Source organism: Triticum aestivum, chromosome 6D, assembly GCF_018294505.1.
Source record: "Triticum aestivum cultivar Chinese Spring chromosome 6D, IWGSC CS RefSeq v2.1, whole genome shotgun sequence".
Lineage (NCBI taxonomy): Eukaryota > Viridiplantae > Streptophyta > Magnoliopsida > Poales > Poaceae > Triticum > Triticum aestivum.
The window spans coordinates 448,669,849-448,688,020 of NC_057811.1; the positions used below are offsets into that span (position 1 = coordinate 448,669,849).

Genomic DNA, 18,172 nt, shown 5'->3' on the forward strand with positions numbered 1-18,172 from the left:
ACAGGAGAAGACGACCGCGCGGGGACTGGACCGCTGAGCCGGTTCGGTGGCAAGGCCCGGGGGGCAGGGCGAATCCTCTTTTACATCGTCCTTTTGGTTTTTCAATGTATTCTAATCTGTTTCTCCTTTTTAACACCGTTTTCTATTTATTCTTATCAACTAAATGATCTCTAAGACAAATGTCTCAGTTGGTAGTCTCCGTTCCGGGTTTATTTTCGTCCCACCTCCCGAGTGAGGGAGAGGGGGAGAGAGAGTGAGGAAGAGGGAGGGAGAGGGTGTGTGTGTGAGAATTTGATGGTAAAAGAGGTCGTCAATGTCACTTAATATGTATGAGAATATTAAATGTAATATTAACATAATTGATATTGAACTTTTAAAGTTAATGTGACCCCATTGCAACGCACGGGCGTTCTTCTAGTATCAGTAGTAAGCATCCATGTGGAAAAATAAAAATATGTACTCCAAGTAGAAAAATAGTCCATCAATTATTACACTGTGTGGTAGGGCCAACCACGCGATGCAGGAGTAGCACGCGAGTCACGTTGTTGTCACTTTTGTCTTATTTTTTTGCATATTGTTGTTGTCTCTTTTCTCGTACCACAACGGTAAGAGCAACTCCAATGGGGCGACCCATTTCGTCCGCCGCCGTTTGTTTGGGTCGGCGCGGACATAAAAGTCGGCCCAGCGCGCCGACCCAAACGGACGCGCGTCCGCTTTCGTCCGCCTGCCGACCCATTTTCGGCCCATTTTTGAGCCGGATTTGCGTCGGCGCGTACATGAGACGGACGCGCGAGCGCTCGCCCTCTCTCCTCCCCGGGCCCGTTGGTCGGTGGCACATTGGCCTCTCCACATCCAACAACACACCCTCGTTCGCCTGCTTCGTCGCCGACGCCGCCGGCCATTTTTTCCGATAGAAAAAGGATACATAGATAGTTCTAGCGTACACAGATAAAACAAAAGACCAACTACCCGTCGTCGCTTTCCGACTCCGACTCGGTAATGTCCTCCTCCGACGTCTGAATGTAGGCGTCAGCATACTGCTCGTCCTCGAAGTACCACCCCGATGTTTCTCGTAGCTTCAGTTTCAATTGTGCAGCCTGCTTCCACACACGCTTGTCCTCCCGATAGGTGGCTTGCTCCGTCCTCCTCGCCTCCCTCTCCGTCCTCCTTTGCTTGTAGAACAGGCGCTCGTCGACGATGTCCTGCGGGAAGCGTTCGCGCCACACCACCATTGCTTCCACGTCCATCTCGGCGATGGCGAGGCGACGCTGCCGCCTCCGGTGGACACGACGATCCTCGTCGGTGAAAAGCCGCGGGAGAGGTGCGAGATCCTACGCCCGCTGGCTCAACACGTCGGCAAAATTCATCTCCCCACGAGGCCTTAGGAGGCGCCACGCCGCCGCGTCGTGCGCGCGGGCCGCCTCCTCTACGGTGTCGAAGGTGCCAAGGATGAGGCGTTTCTCGCCAAACCAGATCTCGGAGGAGAAGGCGCCGGAGCGGCGCTCGCGGACTCTGCGAAAATCCGACGCGCCCAGGCGGCGAATCGACATGGTGGCGCAGAGGCGGCGAGGCTAGTGAGAGGGGGCAACACGAGTGGGCGGCGGACAGAGTGTGGAGGGAGCGCCTTCTTATAACGAGCGCCGGCCGCGGCGTGCGCGCACACCTTTCCCGCGCGCTGGAGCGCCAAAAACCAGCGCACGCTAGCCCGATTTTCGCCCGCACGCGTGAACCTTTCCCGTGCGCTGGAGCGCCAAAACCAGGGCGACGACATGGCCGCTGGCATGATCTACAGCGCGCGCGGTCATGAAATGGGTCGGCGCGTTGGTCGCACTGCCGACCCAAATCTAAAAGAGGGCGGACGCCGGGCGGGCGGCTGACCCAAACGGACAAAAAGCGGACAAAAGCGCCGTCTGTTTGGGTTCACGGCGGCTGCGTGTCGACCCCGGAGTTCAACGCCTCCGCGTACTGCAACGGCAAGATCGTCGGCGCCAAGTTCTTCCGCTGGGGACACGAGGCCGCGCGTGGTCGCCGCTATGTTGTCGGTGAGACGGTGTCCATGTCGCCGCTTGATACAGAAGGCCATGGCACGCACGTCGCCTCCACCGCCGCCGGCTCTGCCGTGGCGGACGCGTCCTTGTACGGCTACGGCGAAGGAAGAGCCGTCGGCGCGGCGCCGGGCGCACGCATCGCCGTCTACAAGGCATGCTGGAAAGGGTGCGCCAGCTCCGACACCCTCGCCGCGTTCGACGAGGCCATCGCAGACGGCGTCGACGTCATCTCTGCTTCGCTTGGCGACTCGCACACACAACATGAATGGCGACTCGAGCGATCGGCTCGACCCGCAGCCGGTCGATCGGGGGGAGCCTACCGGCGACGAGCGGCGAGCGAGGGACGGGAGAGCGGCGGACAGGAGCTGGCCCGCTCTCTACTGAAAGTGCGTTATATTGACTAGAAGGGGGGTGAATAGGCGATTTTTATGAATTCTTCACTGAGGAATTTGCGGGTGAGGAAATTCCTTAGCGAAGAACTACTTGCAGCGGAATAAGTACTCAGAAGTAAACATAACAGAACACAAGCATGGTCATCATGATGAAATGAAGACAAGCACAGAGTACAAAAAGCGTAAACACAGGATGAAGACAAACAGACTGAAGAAATTGAACTGAGGAAATTGAGAAAGTCTTCAGTCAAAGTCTTCAAACACAGATATGAACAAGCGCACAACACAGTAATGAGGAAATGGAAAGTTGAGGAAATAGAACCAGTAGGCTTGGTGAAGACAATGATTTGGTAGACCAGTTCCAACTACTGTCTCAGTTGTACATCTGGTTGGAGCAGCTAGGTATTTAAACCTGAGGACACACAGTCCCGGACACACAGTCCTCACCGTATTCTCCTTGAGCTAAGGTCACACAGACCTCGCTCAATCACTCGTGGTAAGTCTTCAGGTGATTTCCGAACCTTCACAAACTCGGTCACTCGGCAATCCACAATTCCTCTTGGATGCTCTAGACCATGACGCCTAACCATCTGGAAGAAGCACAGTCTTCAAAGGTAACAAGCGTCGGATCCACGCAGGATCAATCTCTTCAGTGATGCTCAATCACTTTGGGTTTGTAGGTGTTTGGGTTTGGGTTTTCCTCACTTGATGATTTTCGCTCAAAGTCCTCGGAGGATGGGATGCTCTCAAATGACAAGTGTCAGTTTCTCTCGGAGCAGCCAACCAGCTAGTGGTTGTAGGGGGCGGCTATTTATAGCCTAGGGAGCAGCCCGACATGATAAGACATAAATGCCCTTCAATGATATGACCGTTAGGTGGGTAGATATTTTGGGACAGCTGGCACAAGGCACAACAACGGTCGGAAATTTGAGGCTCAAATTCCTCAGGGCTATCATGTTCCTCACTGTGTAGGCAATCCGCACTGGCGAATTCCTAACTCCTCAGTCAGAACAAATTCCTCAGAGACCAGAAGAACATCGTCTCTGTCACTGAAGAATATGACTGAACTGTATGAGATTTCCAATGGCTTCACTCGAAGGGATTGGTAGGTGTAGGATTTTGAGTTGAGCATCACATGGAAATTTTTCCTTAGTATTTCCTCGACCCCCTTTAACAGTACGGTGTTTCCTATGACTCAAGAAAGAGAAAATGAAACTACGAAAACAAAATTCTTCACGCTTCATGTTCCTCGAATGAATACCAAGTCTTCAAGGTCACACCAATTTCTTCACTTTCAAAGTCTTCAGAAATCCAAAGTCTTTAGTCAAAGAACTTCATTTTTAGGGGTCGACTTTCTCTGTAAATAACAAACTCCTCATAGACTTATAGACCCATGTACACTCATAAACACATTAGTCCCTTAACCTATAAGTCTTCAATACACCAAAATCACTAAGGGGCACTAGATGCACTTACAATCTCCCCCTTTTTGGTGATTGATGACAATATAGGTTAAGTTTTCAACGGGGATAAACATATGAAGTGTAACTACTGAGATTGAGGAATTTGATTGCAAGATATAGAAGAACTCCCCCTGAAGATGTGCATAGTGAGGAATTTGCTTTTGAAGCAATGCACACTTGAAGAGTTGAATCATGGAGATCTCCCCCTATATCTTGTAATTCATACACGCATTTAACATATAATATGAAGAATTTGAAATGCATGATGAAATATGGTGACTGAAGTAATTCAGCATGCGTGCATAAACATTAATGAGGAATAAGCATGCAGAAAACCACAGCAAAAGTATCAGGCCACCATAGAGTTTAAGTTTACAACTCGATCCATCAAAGTCATCAGAAGAACGGGAGTTGTAACTTAGCAAAAAAACGCCCATATAAATAGACCCGCTTGAAGACTAACTCAAATTTCTCCCCCTTTGTCATCGAATGACCAAAAGGATCGAAAATGAGGACTAACGCCCCTGAAGAATATCAAGTTGATGAAGGAGCGCCAGCGTTGTTGGGGTCGTTTGTTGATGTAGGGCATGCTGCAGTGTCGTCCAAGTCTTCATGCTCATCGGTGTCGCGCGATGAAGAATATGTTCTGGCCACCAAGGAAGGAACCTTGACCTTCTTGTATTTCTTTGGTGGAGGTGCAGACCAGTCAAAGTCCTCCTTGAGACCCATGTTCTTCAGATCTTCTTCACCATATACATGTGACAGAATAGCCCAGGTGCGATCGAAAACTTCATGGAGGTAGTAATGGTTTTTCTTCACTGCATTATGTGTAGCAGTCATGTTGTGAAGAATTGAACCAAACTGACGCTTAACCCATTTATGGTTTCGATCCACCTTCTGGTGAAGACTTAGCATAAGCTCACGGTCAGTCATCACACGAGGAGCAGTGACTTGAGGATTTGGCTTGGAGGCATGGGCAGCAGAATCATGAGTGGCAGAGTCATCATTGGTGGAATAAGATGCAGCTTTGCGAAACTGACCATCCAATGGACGAATGCCTTCATCAATGACAGCTGGAGCCTTGCCCTTTTCATCAGCTGAGGAATAGGTCCGCTTGAGGACTTCAATTGGGGGCAAGTAGCTGAGGTGATTCTGAAAATCAGCCTTGTAGTTGAGTGAAGACCTTGTTCTAAGGAATCTCATGATCCAGGGAGCATAAGGCTTCAGCTCAAACAGAGAAAGTGCAACATTTGCCAGAGTCCTCATGAAGAAATCGTGATAATTGACAGGAATGCCATGAATGATGTTGAATACCAGATTCTTCATGATGCCAACAATTTCCTCATCAGAGGAGTCATGGCCTTTGATTGGACTCATAGTCTTCGTCAGAATGCGATAGACTGTCCTTGGTACATACTGCAATTCCTTCATGAGGAATTTTGTCCTTGAGGCTTGACCAGGTTTCAATGGCTTCATCATCACTTGCATATAGTGATCTGTAAGCTCAGGCTCTTGGTACATGCAACGAGCTCCTTCAGGTGGAGGACTGATGGGCAGGGCGTGAAGTAATTCAGAGGCCGGTGCTTTGTAGTGAGTGTTTTCGGTCATCCAGTCCAAAACCCAGGAGTTCACATCGTCAGCATCTCCTGTGATGTGCAGTGTTGCATAGAATTGAAGAATGAGCTCTTCATTCCAATCAACTATGTCTGTGCAAAAGTTGAGGAGGCCTGTGTCATAAAGCACACTGAGGACAGGTGTGAAGCATGGCAGTGATTCCATGTCCACATGAGGAATATGCTCGTGGTCGAAGACTTTGTCCTTGTTGAAGAGCAGTGAAGAATAGAAGTTGGCCTGGCTGGCGGTCCAGAAGCGCTTCCTTCTAAGACGAGCAGAATCATAGGGATTGTAGTCAGTGAAGAACACGTGCTCGCCGAAGAAATTATCAGCCTTGAATTTCTGCTTCTTTGAGAATGGATCCTTTGGTTTGGGCTGAGGAGTGTCAGTCAATTGCATTATTACCTCAGGAATCGCAATCTCAGGCTCCACGGGTTCAGCTTCTTCTTCAGTGACAGCCTGGGTCTTCAATTCTTCATTTACATTTTCTTCAGCACTAGTGGCTGGAATTTCTACATGGACAGATGGTGTGGCATGTGGTTCATCAGATCCCATTTGTACTGTAGTTACTAGGGACTGAGGAATTTGTTGCAATGGTGTGAAGAGTGGAGAGTTGGGGTGCTGACTTTCCCAAAAGTCATGATTTAGCACGGGTGTGGTACAGCCAATGTCCACATCTTCATCTTCCATTTCTTCAACGCCGGCCTCTTCAGCAGTAAACTGAGGCATAGGCGAGGAGACAACTGGTGTTGAAGGGATTGCATCCACTTCAATTTCTTCATCCAACTGCTCTGACGAAGCAGCAGAAGGATTTTCTTCATCGGATTCACTAGGAATCACATATTCTTCATCATAAGGAACAATGTCCTTTGATGGCATGGTTGAGATAGGAACATCATCAATGGGGTTTGCAAATGAGCTGGTCAGAGACTTCATGTTCTTCGGAGCCGAAGAATCTGATGAAGCTGATGCCTTCCTTTTCTTCACTGCTGCACGCTCTGCAGCCTTAGTCTTCTTCACATCTGAAGCATATGGAAGGATCGGAGTTGGGGTAGGCGCAGGAGGAGCAGAGGAATTTGGTTGAGTTTCTTCAGGCACAACTGATGTAGTTGCCCTGACCTCTTCATTTTCTTTAGGCGCACCACTAGTGGATGCCCTGGCAATTTCATCAGCGGCCGGAATGCAGTCATCAGCCCTGGAACTCACATTTTCTTCAGCAGCCTGAATGTCATCAGCGGTGCTGGCATGTTCTTCAGTCGGCTGAGCAGATGCTTCAGCCTGAGGAATTTCTGGTTGCGATGGAGCTGCCACATTTGGAGTGAACTTTTCTGTCAACTTCACAAACCGGACTTTGGCTCCAAGCCAGTCAGGACGGTACACGTCAAATTCATCACTGAGTTTCTTGATCTCAGATTGAATATTGACAAGTTCTTCAGTTGTCATAGAGACAACGTGTTTCTTCAGAAAACACTCCTTCTTGTACTGCGCTTTCTTGATCTGCCTGGCCTTTTCAAATTTCCATTTTTCTTCTTGTATGAAGGCAGTCAGCATATGACTTTGGCCAGGAGTCAACTTGAAATCAGGCATAGGAGTGTTTGGGTCCTTGTGCCAGAGATCAATGTAGTCGAGGATCAACTTTGGATCCAAAAGCAGTGGCACATTTGTGCCCTTGGCTCTAGCGGCCCTGACTTGCCTATCCCTGATGATTTCGGCAAGTTCCTCATCATCAGCTTCGTCTTCATCAGACGGCACTTGGAAGGCGACCTGCTTCTTGTGAGGACTTGGGCGAGAACCTCGTCCAGCAGTGGCCTTTGTCTTCAGCAGAGAGGGTCCCGTTGAAGAATTTGGTGCAGCTGAGGAACTAGCAGAAGCTCCTGAGGCAATAGAGATGCATGTAGTCCTTTGGCACGTGGCAAGATGCACAGGTGCTGAGGATTTGGTCAGAGCAGCTGAGGACTTGAGCGGAGGAGCTGAGGATTTTGGAGGAGCAGGAGCAGCGTGAGGAATTGGCCGTGAGGGCTTTGAGGATTCTGGCCGTGAGGGCATTGAAGAAGAAGCACTTGGCTTGTGAGCAGGCTTCTTTGACATGGCCTTCTTAGGCTTGACAGAGGCCTCAGCAGCAGCAGCAGCAGAGTCTTCGTTGAATTTCCTCACTGCTTCTTTTGCCTGTTTGGCCAACTTGGCCTGGCGCTTGGCCCATTCTTCAGGATAGTCCTCACCGCGCTTGAGGCTGGTGGGATCAGCTATTTGGCTAGGTGCCAATGGAGGTCTTGAGCATGGAGGGGTAACAACGAATTTCTTCATGTATTTTGGAGTAACATATCTGTACTCCCTCCACTCTCTTGCCCATCTCCTCTCAATCTTTTGAATGCGCACCTTGCGCTGATTTTTATCTTCCTCAGGGGGTGTGCAGTACCTAGCATAGATGTCCTCAGGGATTTCAAAAGCAGTGTTGACCTCAGGCCTCTTTCCTCCTTTCTGTGGCTTCTTTCCATCAGCCATTTTCTTCAGCTGAGGAATTTGAACAATGGAATTCTCTGAAGATGTATGCAACTTTTCTTCGAGGAACGCTGCAAATGAGTTAAGTTGATGAGAACCTAGTGATTCAGCAGCGGACATGAGTACCTGTGAACAGAGTATAGTTGCGAGGAATTTGGAGATGTCATATGCGTTCTCAGAAGGTTTTGTAAAAAGAACTAGTTTGAGGAAATTGACCAGATAAGTCTTGAAGAATTTCACTAAGCGTTCTTTGTCTTAGGTTCCAGAGTTGTATAGATAAAAATCCACACAATTGAGGAATCTTGAAGAAAAATGCAGCTTAGAGAAATGAATCAAGAACAGACGACATGTGAGGTGTTTTATGTGTGAAGAATTTGAAGAATAAACACCTTTGAGGATTTTGTAGAAATCATTTGAATCAAAGAGGGCAGTACAAGTAACTTTTAATTACCCTGGACGAAGAACACGACGAACTGGGAAGTGTAGATGTGAAGTTCGTCAGTGCAGATCTTCCACGCCCTAACTTGGCGGAGGAAGACGGCTACGACGGTGGTGGAGTGAAGAAATCCGCGGCCGGCGCGAGTACGACGGTGACGAGGTCGAGGCAGTGAATCTCTTCCTCACCGGCGACGATGAAGTAGAGGCGGCGCTAGGGTTTGAGAAGCTCGAGCTGGAGAGAGGTCGAGCGGAGTAAAAGAAGTGAGGAAGGGGAGGGGGTATTTATAGCCACGGTGAAAAACTGTTCGCCCGAAGAATTTGGACGAACGTGCCCCTGACCCTTCTCATTCGTTGGACATGTGTCACCCACGTACTGAGAAGTGGAGATCGTGTGAGATCGTGGGTGAATAGATAAGTATTTCGTGGGATGTGGAACGGTTTGAGCGGCAAAGCCGAAAATTTGGATAAGATAAGTTTTAACATTCCATTCGCAAATTCTTCAGCTGACAAGGACACAGTGAAGATTTTGAACGAGTTTCAAATAGAACGCACATGAAGAATTTGTGAATAGATTGGGTTGAGTTTAGCATAGAGGGGGAAGGGTCCGATCACATTCACTTACAGTAAAAAGCAACTTGAAGAATTAGCCATAAGTGAATGCTGTAGAGGACATAAACTCATATATATATATATATATATATATATATATATATAGCCAATGAAGAAAAACGACGGAAACAGTGAAGACAATGCAAAGTTGAAGAAATGAACAACCTGAGAAATTCAAAAAAAAAAAACTCAAATTGAAGATTTTCAACTTTTGGTGGTGGCGTGACCCACCGTATAAGAATGATGATTTCAGACACCGCGTACAATTGTCGTAGGGTTCTGAGAATCAAATTCTTCATTAATTTCTTCACACTTAGAGTGTTATTCTTCATTGATTGAAGAAAAACGTTTCTTCATGTGTTGCACATCTAAGTCATCAATTTTGCATAAGTGTTAGGATGAGTGTCCTTTTCAAAGAACATTCGAAGATTCTAAGATATTTAGCTCACACCGCAACTTGCTAAATCTCTTCTCATCCAAGGGCTTTGTGAAGATATCGGCTAGCTGTTCTTCAGTCTTCACATGCTCAATAGAAATGTCGCCCTTCAACACATGATCACGAAGAAAATGATGACGAATCTGAATGTGCTTTGTCTTCGAGTGCTGAACTGGGTTGTGAGCAATCTTGATGGCACTCTCATTGTCACAGAAGAGAGGCACATTCTTCACGTTGACGCCGTAGTCCTTGAGAGTTTGCTTCATCCACAGCAATTGAGCACAGCAAGAACCAGCAGCAATGTACTCAGCTTCAGCAGTAGACAGTGATACGCAGTTCTGTTTCTTCGAGGACCAACAGACCAAAGATCGTCCGAGGAAATGACATGTACCAGATGTTGACTTGCGGTCCACACGATCACCAGCATAGTCAGAGTCAGAATATCCAATGAGATCAAAAGCCGAGCCCTTGGGGTACCATAATCCAAGTGTTGGTGTGTGAGCTAGATATCGAAGAATATGCTTCACAGCCTTATGGTGTGATTCCTTCGGTGTAGCTTGAAATCGGGCACACATGCAAACACTAAGCATAATATCTGGCCTAGATGCACATAAGTACAATAAAGAACCAATCATGGAGCGGTATACCTTATGATCGAAGTCAATACCATTTTCATCAGTGCACAGATGGCCATTTGTGGGCATAGGAATTTTGACGCCTTTGCAATCTTGCATGCCGAATTTCCTCAGTACATCCTTGAGGTATTTCTCCTGAGATATGAATATGCCATTGCGCTGTTGACGAATTTGAAGACCTAAGAAGAATTTCAATTCTCCCATCATAGACATTTGATATTCTTCACTCATCATATAGGCAAATTCATCACTATAACGTTGGTCAGTACAGCCAAAGATAATATCATCAACATATATTTGGCACACAAACAATTCACCATCATAAGATTTAGTGAAAAGAGTAGGGTCGAGTGAACCGGGTTTGAAGCCTTTCTTCATGAGGAATTCCTTCAAAGTATCATACCACGCCCGAGGGGCCTGCTTGAGGCCATAGAGGGCCTTATTGAGTCTGAAGACTTTGTCAGGATGCTTTGGATCTTCAAAACCTGGGGGTTGAGCAACATATACTTCTTCCTCAAGCTTACCATTGAGGAATGCACTTTTCACATCCATTTGATATAAAGTGATATCATGATGGTTAGCATAAGCAAGTAATATGCGAATAGCCTCAAGTCTAGCAACAGGTGCAAAAGTTTCATCGAAATCAATTCCTTCAACCTGTGTGTAGCCTTGAGCTACAAGCCGTGCCTTATTCCTCACCACAAGGCCATTTTCATCTTGCTTGTTGCGGTAGATCCACTTTGTGCCAATGATATTGTGCTTGCGAGGATCTGGACGTTTGACCAGTTCCCAGACGTTGTTGAGCTCGAACTGATGTAATTCTTCTTGCATGGCCTGAATCCACTCAGGCTCCAGAAATGCTTCATCTACCTTAGTGGGCTCTGTGATAGAGACAAAAGCATAGTGCCCACAAAAGTTAGATAAATGTGAAGCTTTTGAGCGTGTGAGAGGACCTGGTGCTTCAATGTCATCGATGATCTTTTCAACTTGCACTTCTTTTGCAACGCGAGGATGAGCTGGTTGTCGTCGAGGAATTTGATCAGCATTTTCTTCAGCACCATTTTCTTAGTATTTTCTTCAGGTGCATTAGCTCGACGTTCTTCACGTTCTGGAATGAATTCTTCAGCAGATTCTTCGGTAGGAATGACATCCTCAGTAGCCTTGAACTTGATAGTTTCCTCAGGTGCTGGTTCATCTATCAAAGAAGGTAGGTGCTCTCTTTGCGAGCCATTAGTTTCATCGAACCGCACATCTACAGTTTCAACAACCTTGTGAAGAACGTTGTTGAAGACTCTGTAGGTGTGCGAGTCCTTTCCGTAACCAAGCATGAAACCTTCATGTGCTTTCGGTGCAAATTTAGAGTTGTGATGAGGATCTCTAATCCAGCATTTAGCACCGAAGACTTTGAAATAACTCACATTGGGTTTCTTGTCACTGAGGAGTTCATAGGCAGTCTTCTTGAAGAATTTGTGAAGATATACTCTGTTGATGATGTGGCACGCAGTATCAATTGCATCAATCCAGAAACGACGAGGCGTTTTGTATTCATCAAGCATAGTGCGAGCCATCTCAGCAAGAGTCCTGTTCTTGCGCTCCACGACGCCATTCTGCTGAGGAGTATAAGGAGCAGATAACTCATGAGTAATACCAAGTTCATCAAGATAGTCATCAAGACCAGAATTCTTGAACTCAGTTCCATTGTCACTTCTGATGTGCTTGATCTTCACACCAAAGTTGGTTGAAGCCCTCGAGGAAAATCGTTTGAAGACTTCCTGCACTTCATGTTTGTAAGTAACAATGTGTACCCATGTGTATCGAGAGTAATCATCAACAATAACAAAGCCATATTGAGATGCATCATTTGAAACTGCAGAATAATGGTTAGGACCGAAGAGATCCATATGAAGCAATTCAAATGGACGAGTAGTGGTCATGATAGTCTTCGCTGGATGCTTAGCCTTTGTCATCTTCCCAGCTTCACAGGCTCCGCATAAGTGATCCTTGAGGAATTTGACATTCTCAATGCCAATGACATGCTTCTTATTTGCAAGCGTGTGCAAATTCCTCATGCCTGCATGACCAAGTCGTCGATGCCATAGCCAGCCTTCTGAAGCTTTTGCAAGTAGGCACACGGCTGGTTGCGGTCCTGTAGAGAAATCAACAATATACAAGTCTCCTCTCCTAAAGCCTTCGAAGACTTTGGAATTGTCAGCTTCCATAACCACAACACAATGATACTTGCCAAAGACAACAACCATATCAAGATCACAAAGCATTGAGACAGACATGAGGTTGTATCCTAAGGACTCGACAAGCATGACTTTGTCCATGTGTCGATCCTTTGTGATTGCAACCTTACCTAGACCCAATACCTGACTTTTGCCTTTGTCAGCGAAGATGATATGCTTCAGATGAGATGGAGATAAGGGAGCATCCATCAAGAGATTTGTGGCACCAGTCATGTGATTTGTACAACCACTATCGAGGACCCACTTAGTGGCTTTGGGTTGATCATCTTGCAGATGAATTAGTGCAGCTTATGAACTCATATACTTCATCACTGAAGAATATGACATCAATTCATCAGATCAATTTCATCAAGTAATAGAACAGATAAAGCAGTATGAGGACGCCTGCGTCCTTTCAGGCATTTTTCAGGTCTCCAGCAAATTATCCAGACGTTCACGCACGTCTGGAGACCTAACCCTGCAGAAGAGATTAGTTCTTTTTCTTCACCACCCACATCTGAAGGGGTGGCAAAGAGTTCATCACTCTGCGAGCTCCATATGAGAAAGGTGGCATAGAAGCCAGTCCATTTCGTTTCACATAAGAGGAGTTAGGGTAAGCATATGAATAAGCAGAGAAATTCTTCGAGGACTTACGAACATAATGATTAGAAGAATAATGCTCATATTCATAGCCCTTAGCTCTTCCCTGCGAAACAGAGTTGTTAGCATGATGATATTCATATGAGGACTTTGATCCTTTTGAGGAATTTGATCCACGTGAGGAATTTGGTCCGTATGAGGACTTGGATCCATATGAAGAATTTGGTCCATATGAAGAATTTGATCTGGGGTTCCTATTCTTCACAGGTGGTGTCATGAGGACATTCACCTGAAGACTTTCAAGGCACCTTTTGGGAACCCAGATTTTCTTCATAGGGGAACCGTTCCTGCAGTTAGTGCCAACATATCTAGCAAATACTTCACCATTCTAATTTTTGAACAATTTATAGTTGGAGTCAAATGACTCATCAGAAGAATGAGAAGATTCACATGTAAAGCCAGATAACTTGGATGGATCAACTGGAGGTCCCTTTGCAGCAACCCACGAGGTTTTGGGGTACTGCTCAGGCTTCTGATATGTACCATCAGCATTGAGTTTCCTCTCAAAGGCAATACCCTCTTTCCTAGGGTTCCTGTTGAGGATCTGCTTTTTAAGCACATCACAAAGAGTCTGATGCCCTTTGAGGCTTTTGTACATGCCTGTCATGTACAATTCCTTCAGCCCTGCATCGTCAGTGATACTAGCAATGTCCTCAGATGAGGAATTAGTGATAGCAGAGGCAGGTGAAGAATTTGTAACATTAGAAGCATTTGAACATTCAGGTGAAGAATTAGCAGATTCACGTTCAATGCATTTCAAACATGGAGGAACAAATTCTTCCCGAGCAGCGCTGATTTGTTGAGCAAGTAATGAATCGCGCTCCTTCTGAAGATCTTCATAACTCACTCTTAGCTTTTCAAGATCTTGCTTTCTTTGAAGAAATTCATAAGAAAGCTTCTCATGATCAGATAAGAGAGTGTTATGATGACCTTGAAGGTTGTCAAACCTAGTCTGAAGTCTCTGAAGATTTTCAGTCAAGGTTTTAGTGCGATCCATTTCTTCACCCAACATATCATCGTCTAGCATGTTTTGAACCTTTTCAAAAGCCCTTTGTTGTTTCACAGCAATTTTAGCAAGTTTAGAATAGCTGGGCTTGAGGTTTTCATCAGATTCATTCTCACTTGATTCAGAGGAGGTATATTTGAGTACCTTGGCACCCTTTGCCATGAAGCAATAGGTGGGAGCGTAGTCATCATTGCCTTCATCAGCCTTGTTGGTGAGGTCATTTTCTTCAGAGTTGAAGATAGACTTGCTGACAAATGCAGTAGTGAGAGCTAGGCTCGCCACACCGGATTCGGACTCCTCAGATGCCTCCTCTTCCTCATTTTCTTCAGATTTAGCCTTAGAGTCCATTTCCTTGCCAATGAATGCCCGAGACTTCTTGGAGCTGCTCTTCTTGTGAGATGAAGACTTTGAGGATTTTGATGCTGAAGACTTTGAGGATTTCTTCTTTTTCTTCGCATCATCAGAACTGTAATCCTTGTATTTCTTCTTCTTTGATTCCTTTTCCCACTGAGGACAATCTTGAATGTAGTGTCCAGGTTTCTTGCATTTGTGACAAAGCCTCTTCTTGTAGTCACTGGATGAGGAATCATTGCTCCTTGAGGGTTTTCCAAAGCAACCACATCTTGAGAACTTCTGGAATTTCTTCACGAGCAGTGCTAGTTCATGGCTCAGTTCTTCAGGATCACCAAGGCTGCTGCCAGAGTCTTCATCTTCAGACTCAGAAACTGCCTTGGCCTTCAGTGCACGTGATCTGCCATAGCTCGAACCATAGAGATCTCTCTTTTCAGCAAGCTGGAACTCATGAGTATTTAGCCTCTCGAGGATATCAGCGGGATCAAGTGACTTGTAATCAGCACGTTCTTGTATCATCAATGCCAGAGTATCAAATGAGGAATCAAGCGATCTCAGCAATTTCTTCACCACCTCATGGTCGGTGATGTCAGTGGCACCAAGCGCTTGAAGCTCATTTGAGATGTCAGTGAGGCGATCGAAGGTTTGTTGAACATTTTCATTGTCGAGTCTTTTGAAGCGGTTGAAGAGATTGCGAAGAACATCAACTCGAGAGTCACGCTGTGTTGAGACTCCTTCATTCACTTTGGACAGCCTATCCCAGATAAGCTTAGCAGTTTCCAAAGCACTCACTCTTCCATACTGTCCTTTGCTCAGATGGCCACATATGATATTCTTCGCTTGAGAATCGAGTTGCTTGAATCTCTTCACATCAGCAGCATTCAGAGAAGGTGTGACTGAGGGAACACCATTTTCCACAACATACCAGAGATCGTTATCAATTGCCTCAAGATGCATTCGCATCTTATTCTTCCAGTAGGGTAGTCCGTCCCATCGAAGGTAGGACACCCAGCAGAGACCTTGATCATACCTGCGGTCGACATAACTAAAACTCCAGGCGGTTAAACCAAAATCACACAGAACAAGGGAGTACCTTGCTCTGATACCAATTGAAAGTGCGTTATATCGACTAGAGGGGGGTGAATAGGCGATTTTTATGAATTCTTCACTGAGGAATTTGCGGGTGAGGAAATTCCTTAGCGAAGAACTACTTGCAGCGGAATAAGTACTCAGAAGTAAACATAACAGAACACAAGCATGGTCATCATGATGAAATGAAGACAAGCACAGAGTACAGAAAGCGTAAACACAGGATAACACAGGATGAAGACAAACAGACTGAAGAAATTGAACTGAGGAAATTGAGAAAGTCTTCAGTCAAAGTCTTCAAACACAGATATGAACAAGCACACAACACAGTAATGAGGAAATGAAAAGTTGAGGAAATAGAACCAGTAGGCTTGGTGAAGACAATGATTTGGTAGACCAGTTCCAACTGCTGTCTCAGTTGTACATCTGGTTGGAGCGGCTAGGTATTTAAACCTGAGGACACACAGTCCCGGACACACAGTCCTCACCGTATTCTCCTTGAGCTAAGGTCACACAGACCTCGCCCAATCACTCGTGGTAAGTCTTCAGGTGACTTCCGAACCTTCACAAACTCGGTCACTCGGCGATCCACAATTCCTCTTGGATGCTCTAGACCATGACGCCTAACCGTCTGGAAGAAGCACAGTCTTCAAAGGTAACAAGCGTCGGATCCACGCAGGATCAATCTCTTCAGTGATGCTCAATCACTTTGGGTTTGTAGGTGTTTGGGTTTGGGTTTTCCTCACTTGATGATTTTCGCTCAAAGTCCTCGGAGGATGGGATGCTCTCAAATGACAAGTGTCAGTTTCTCTCGGAGCAGCCAACCAGCTAGTGGTTGTAGGGGGCGGCTATTTATAGCCTAGGGAGCAGCCCGACATGATAAGACATAAATGCCCTTCAATGATATGACCGTTAGGTGGGTAGATATTTTGGGACAGCTGGCGCATAGCACAGCAACGGTCGGAAATTTGAGGCTCAAATTCCTCAGGGCTATCATGTTCCTCACTGTGTAGGCAATCCGCACTGGCGAATTCCTAACTCCTCAGTCAGAACAAATTCCTCAGAGACCAGAAGAACTTCGTCTCTGTCACTGAAGAATATGACTGAACTGTATGAGATTTCCAATGGCTTCACTCGAAGGGATTGGTAGGTGTAGGATTTTGAGTTGAGCATCACATGGAAATTTTCCTTAGTATTTCCTCGACCCCCTTTAACAGTACGGTGTTTCCTATGACTCAAGAAAGAGAAAATGAAACTACGAAAACAAAAGTCTTCACGCTTCATGTTCCTCGAATGAATACCAAGTCTTCAAGGTCACACCAATTTCTTCACTTTCAAAGTCTTCAGAAAGTCTTCAGAAATCCAAAGTCTTCAGTCGAAGAACTTCATTTTTAGGGGTCGACTTTCTCTGTAAATAACAAACTCCTCATAGAATTATAGACCTGTGTACACTCATAAACACATTAGTCCCTTAACCTATAAGTCTTCAATACACCAAAATCACTAAGGGGCACTAGATGCACTTACATCTACATCCCCAACCTCTTCGCGGCGGGGCTCCTCTGCTACCAGCAGGGTGCGGTGGTGGTCCAAGGTGAGATTCTCCGTGTCCTTCTCCTTGACGCGGAGACCCGGCTGATTGACAGCCGCGGATTGCGTGACGGGGAAGCAATCTCATGGCGGTCGCGCGTTTGGTTTCCGTGTCATTTGGCTTGTGTGGGGGATTCACTCGACTGGGTAAGGGGAGGCGACGGGGAGGATTCCGAGGCGAACGACCGCCATGAATGCGGGCGGAGTGTGGGCAATATATCCCCACCGCCCATTGGCTGGAAGACGCAACTCACCAAAAAATCCCCACCCTCCCACCACAGCGAGCGGCGCCCTTGTCCTGAGAGAGAGAGGAAGCGGAGAGCTAGGAAGATAGCGGACTGGAGGATGAGGATGGAGAAGGCCATGATGGAGCTGGCTAGCGGCGACGAGGCGAAGCTGGAGAGGGCACATGAGGTGGTGTCCTGGTTCTCCACAAGGAAGGAGATGTGGCGCGTAGCGAAGCGGGTATTTAGGAATCTGGCCGTGGAGGAGGACGAGAGACTCACCCCCAACGGATTCACCACTCCGACGGGCGCACCGGTGAGCTCTCTCGCTGCGCTGGTCTGGGCCATAGAGGAATCCGAATCGGGGAATCCTTCCTAGAGGGCGAAATGGTGGGGGTTCCAATCTCGGCGTCGCTACCCTGCTGGACCAGAGGAATTTCTGGTCGGGGCGGTGATGGCGATCCCCACCCCGGGGATGCGTTGGGTCCCGATTCCGATCGAGGACAGTGAGGAAGAGATGGAGTCGGAGATGGAGGAGCCGGAGATGGTGCCAGATCTGGGTGAGAGCAGCGGCGGGGGGAGGAAGAAGCAGAAGGCGCAGCTTCCAAGGCACTCCCCACGCTTCCTTCGCCGCTCACCACGCCTCCTCGGCCTCACCAAGTCCACCCCGGCGGAGTAGGCGTCTCCCCCGCCGACAACCGTTTCTGGTTGCTGGCTGGGGATGATGCCGACGAGGAGGTTGGGGCCTCGTCAGAGAACAATAGTAAGCCGCTGATTACTGATAAATCTTATCGATATTTGTCTGATGAGGATAGTGACATTAGTTCTAGAAAAAGTACTCAATGCGGTAAATTAAGAAAAAATAAAAATAAAAATGGTGAAAATGAGAA

The 18,172-nt window shown here is 46.8% G+C and overlaps 1 pseudogene; it reads left to right on the forward strand.

Annotated features, from left to right (window-relative positions):
• Positions 1 to 1,548: 1,548 nt before the first annotated feature.
• LOC123142680 (subtilisin-like protease SBT1.4) overlaps positions 1,549 to 18,172 on the forward strand; it is a 29,750-nt pseudogene continuing 13,126 nt past the window's right edge.